This window comes from Schistocerca cancellata, chromosome 1 (genome assembly GCF_023864275.1).
Source record: "Schistocerca cancellata isolate TAMUIC-IGC-003103 chromosome 1, iqSchCanc2.1, whole genome shotgun sequence".
In the NCBI taxonomy this organism is placed as follows: Eukaryota; Metazoa; Arthropoda; class Insecta; order Orthoptera; family Acrididae; genus Schistocerca; species Schistocerca cancellata.
Window position 1 is genome coordinate 870,808,744 of NC_064626.1, and position 6,000 is coordinate 870,814,743.

The window sequence follows — 6,000 nt, forward strand, 5'->3', positions numbered from 1 at the left end:
AATTTGAAATTCAATATTTTTCTAGAGAAAAGGTAAAGCATTTTGATACAGCCTTCCTTTAAAAAATGGTAAATATAAGAGAGAAGACAAGAGGAAAGGTTTGGATTACTAAGAGAATCAGAACTTCTTGCCAGAAAAAAAGGGAGCTCCATGGAACCTGCAAAGAAAATAATGCCACTAAGGAAATGCATACTCACTACAAAACATACACTAGACTCTTACAAAAGGTAATTAAACAGGCAGAAAGAATGTACAATGATTACTACATAAATAATTCTACAAATAAAGTGAAAGCTATGTGGGACATCATTAAAAAAGAAACTGGCAAAAATAAGAGAACTGAGGAGAACATTGTCTTGATACACAACAATAAAAAGATTTTACAGCCTAGAGAAACAGCAAACATATTCAACAAATATTTCACTGGCATATCTGAAAATTTAATAAAAACTAATTTTAGTTCAGCTCAGCATCAAGTGGTAAACAAGTGCAACAGTAATAAATTTTCAATGTTTGTGGACCAAGTAAACAGGCAGGAGACATTGAAGGCTGTCAGAGAACTAAAGACAACATACTCAGCAGGAATTGATGGTATACCAAACAGAATCCTAAAACTCTGTATCCAAAATATAATTGACCTCACTTATGCAACTGTTCCCTAGAGTCAGGCATCTTTCCAGATCATCTAAAAACATCAAAAGTCATCCCTATTTTCAAAGATGGTGACAAAGATGAAGTAATAAACTGTCATCCCCTTACATTAACATCCTGTTTCTCAAAAGTAATAGAAAAAATTATGTGTAGTAAGTTGTTAAAGTTTATAAACAAAAATAATGTGCTATCTAATACTCAACATGGGTTTAGAAGCAAGAAATCAACGGAGACAGCAATCTGTGAATGCATATCTACTGTATTAAAAACAATAGATGAAAAACAACAACCAACTGGTATATTTTTGGACCTAACCAAAGCCTTCGATATAGTAAACCACAAAACCCTAATGAAGAAGCTAGAGCACTATGGAATAAGGGGGTTGGCAAATGATTGGAATTGTTCATTTCTCAGCGACCGTTAACCAAAATTATCCATCAGACATATAGATGATAAAAGCATGAATAATCACAGAATATGTATTGTCATATAGTCTAATCACTTACAGGGTACCACAAGGGTCGGTAATGGGACCGCTACTTTTCTTTTTATACATCAACGATTTGGATATACATATTGATTCCCACAAAGTACTGTTTGCTGATGACACAACAATACTGGTAAAAGCAGCAAAAAACGAAGATATACAAGAGGATGTAAAGACAATTACAAAACATCTAAGTAATTGGACCGCAGAAAATCAGTTGATAATAAACTACAACAAAACAGTAGCCATAAATTTCCATAACCACCAAAACACCACATTGATATATCCAGAGATAAAAATCAATCAACACCCTATTGCAAGTGATGAGGCTACAAAATTTCGCGGCATCTGGATCCAAAGAGACTTAAAATGGGACAAACACATATAACAAATTAATGCCAAGCTGAGCACGGGCTGTTATCTTCTTAGGGTTCTCAAACGATGCATAAATGAACACGCACTATTGTGTGCCTATTATGCGTACTTCAATGCCCATCTCAAGTATGGACTCATATTCTGGGGAAATTCCCCAACAGCTCAAGGGACTTTCAGAATACAAAAAATAGCCATTAGGATTATGACAGGGAGTGGTGCTCGACAGTCCTGTGAACCAATATTTAAAGCACTGAATATACTACCTCTACCGTGTATGTTTATTGTTGACACACTAATGTACGTAAAAAAGTATATGATTAGAAATGATGATAATACTTTAAAAAACAAAGATATACATGATTATAATACTCAAATAAAAATAACTTGCATGTACCCATAGCCAGTACCAGTTTGTATCAGAAAGGTACATGCTATCTGGGTATTAAACTCTATAATAGACTATCAAATAGTATAAAATGCTTACAAAATATTAGTGCTTTTGAAAGATCTGTCAGAGAATATCTACAGTACCACTGTTTCCATCAGTAAAGGAATACTTGGATCAGAACAACTCTTAAGAACTAAAGCTACTGTAATTTGTAACATTGTATCATTGTAAGAACTACTACTATTGAAATTGGTATAATGTTGAAAAATGATTATTTAAATATGTATCATTTTGAACTTAGTAATAAGTCCAATATCATCCTGTACACTGTACTACATATGATCAAAGGACTCAATAAATAAAAAATAAAAAACAACTGAAGTGGTCGAACGTTGCAGCACTTATATCCAATTTGAATGAGCTTACATCGACAAATACTGGTCTGAGGCAATGCAAGAAAGACTCAGACGCGAGGTTTTCAACCCTGCACTATTCAATGGCAAATATGGTAGTCTACGTGGATACTTTGAAAAATACCTGAACAAGACACACTATTGGATGAAACCAATATCACAGCTAGACATGTTAAAAATTTTGAAAAGTCATTAAACATCGCATATTAGAGAAAAAATAATCACAACACCAGAGCATGACACTGAATATTTTTTGTCAGTACTTGATTCTATCGTCTTAATCTATGAGGAAAGACTTGTACCCAATAGAGCAACAGAAAATTGCGCACAACAGCAACATAATTATGTTAATCAGTCAGCAAAACTTGATTTAAACACACAGCAAGATTGGTACACAGAACAGCAAAACTACATTCCCAGATGTAATGAGTACGGTACACACTATCAGAAGCAGAAAGATCTTAATCAGTGTCAGAATTTGAAAGTTTAACAGTAATATGGACATTAAAGAAGTTTGAATATTTTTTTGTGGGGTGAGAATACCAAAGTTTACTGACCATCAGTCACTGTCATTTCTTTTAACATGTAAACTATTACACCATGAATTAGCCAGGTATATTTACAAAAATTCAATTTCAAGATCATTTATACTAAAGGGAGTCAGAATGTTACTGTGGATGCCTTGTCCTGGTTACCACAAGGTTTAGATTAATTTGGTGAGTTAACAGAGCAGGATACAGAAATCGGAACGTTATTAACGCAAGGTACAGCACAACAGTCTGATTACCATAAGTTTTGTAAGCAAGTGAAAATTACACAACAGCAAGCTCGCAGAGGGAGTAAGGTCATGCAAAACATTAAGCCAGATGAAGGTGAGAAGGTAAGTGTAAATGGTATCAGGAGTACAAGGGCGTTTTGTTTCATAGAAAACATGAAAAATCTGATTAATGGTGTATCGTATACCTGAAGATTATATAGACAAATTTATAAGACACACACATGAAATATGGGGACATTATGGAATGAGCAAATGTACTGCAAAAATTGAAACCCTTTGCTATTTTTCTGATTTGACAATGTAAATCCTACAAGTATTTAGAAGGTGTGCAGTATGTCAAACGTCAAAACAATACAATGTGTCAAAATATACCGAGCTCCACCGAATACTCACAATAAATACCCTAGATACAGTATCCCTGAACATAGCCGGTCCATATCCAAGATGTAAAGGAGGAGAAGATATGTAGTAGCACTATACGATATTTTCTCGAAACATCAAAATGTATGCCATTAAAAATACAACAGCCACAAATATCAGAAAGAGAATTGAGGGAGACTATTTGAGAAGAGTAGGTAAACCAAAGGTACTACTAACTGATAACGCTTCATGTTTCATTGGGCAAAAGTGGAAACAATATATGTCCTCACGCGGCATAAAGCACATGTTAGTAAGCCTTTTTCACCCAGAAGCAAGCCCAGTGAAACGAGTCTTTAAAGAATTTAACCGGTTTATTAAGACATACAACCCTCACAAATACACCTGATGAGTAGAATGCGTAACTCCTTTCATCCAAGTTGTCAATAACCTTACACATTCTTCAACAGGTATCACACCTGATGTTCTGGACGAAACAAACGAATGAGTGGCAGTCAACCATGCCAAAGGTATCCATTACAGAAATGACACTACAAGACAAAATCAAACAAGCCATGGTTCCACTAGCAAACAGTGCCGAGTATAGAAAGAACAGGAAACTGAAAGGTGTTACACAGTTTTTTGAAGGGCAACGTGTCCTCTTATGGACGCATCCTAAATCGACAAAAATTGGGAAACTAAATAAGAAGTGGCACTTACTCTGTTCAGGACCATAATTTACAAAATACCACACCCTGGGAAGTACTGATTAGCCTATGAAAAAACAGGGAGGTACAAGCGTCTCCACCCTCACAAAGATTAGATTAGATTAGATTAGATTTTCTTTCATTCCAATTGATCCGTAGTGAGGAGGTCCTCCAGGATGTGGAACATGTTAGAAAAACAACAATACACGAAAAATATTTACAACTAAAACAAATAAGCTAATGTACCATTCCACAGGTCCCAAGTGGAATGATCGTCATTTTTTAATGAACACTAAGAGTCATTTTACAAATACTAATGCACTGAAATTAAAATAAAAAAGTTTTTTATTTATTTATAAGGTAATAAACATGTAATACTGTAATAGTTATTTACAATGAACACATTATTGCACTGAAATGGTGCAGAAGTTAGATTAAACTTACACACACACACACACACACACACACACATACACACACACACACACACACACACACAAATTTTCAATGAACACATTACTGCACTGAAATTGTGCAGAAGTTATGTTGTACTTATATACAAATCAGTTGGTTTTACTAAGAAATTCATCAATGGAGTAGAAGGAGTTGGCCACCAATAAATCCTTTAGGCTTCTCTTAAACTGAATTTCATTGGTTGTTAAGCTTTTTATGGCTGCTGGCAAGTTATTGAAAATGTGTGTTCCTGAATAATGCACACCTTTTTGTACAAGACTAAGTGACTTTACATCCTTGTGAAGATTATTCTGATTTCTGGTATTGATTCCATGGATTGAGCTGTTGGTTTGAAAAAGTGATATATTTTAATGACAAATTTCATTAAGGGATAAATACACTCCTGGAAATTGAAATAAGAACACCATGAATTCATTGTCCCAGGAAGGGGAAACTTTATTGACACATTCCTGGGGTCAGATACATCACATGATCACACTGACAGAACCACAGGCACATAGACACAGGCAACAGAGCATGCACAATGTCGCCACTAGTACAGAGTATATCCACCTTTCGCAGCAATGCAGGCTGCTATTCTCCCATGGAGACGATCGTAGAGATGCTGGATGTAGTCCTGTGGAACGGCTTGCCATGCCATTTCCACCTGGCGCCTCAGTTGGACCAGCGTTCGTGCTGGACGTGCAGACCGCGTGAGACGACGCTTCATCCAGTCCCAAACATGCTCAATGGGGGACGGATCCGGAGATCTTGCTGGCCAGGGTAGTTGACTTACACCTTCTAGAGCACGTTGGGCGGCACGGGATACATGCGGACGTGCAGTGTCCTGTTGGAACAGCAAGTTCCCTTGCCGGTCTAGGAATGGTAGAATTATGGGTTCGATGACGGTTTGGATGTACCGTGCACTATTCAGTGTCCCCTCGACGATCACCATTGGTGTACGGCCAGTGTAGGAGATCGCTCCCCACACCATGATGCCGGGTGTTGGCCCTGTGTGCCTCGGTCGTATGCAGTCCTGATTGTGGCGCTCACCTGCACGGCGCCAAACACGCATACGACCATCATTGGCACCAAGGCAGAAACGACTCTCATCGCTGAAGACGACACGTCTCCATTCGTCCCTCCATTCACGCCTGTCGCGACACCACTGGAGGCGGGCTGCACTATGTTGGGGCGTGAGCGGAAGACAGCCTAACGGTGTGCGGGACCGTAGCCCAGCTTCATGGAGATGGTTGCGAATGGTCCTCGCCGATACCCCAGGAGCAACAGTGTCCCTAATTTGCTGGGAAGTGGCGGTGCGGTCCCCTACGGCACTGCGTAGGATCCTACGGTCTTGGCGTGCATCCGTGCGTCGCTGCGGTCCGGTCCCA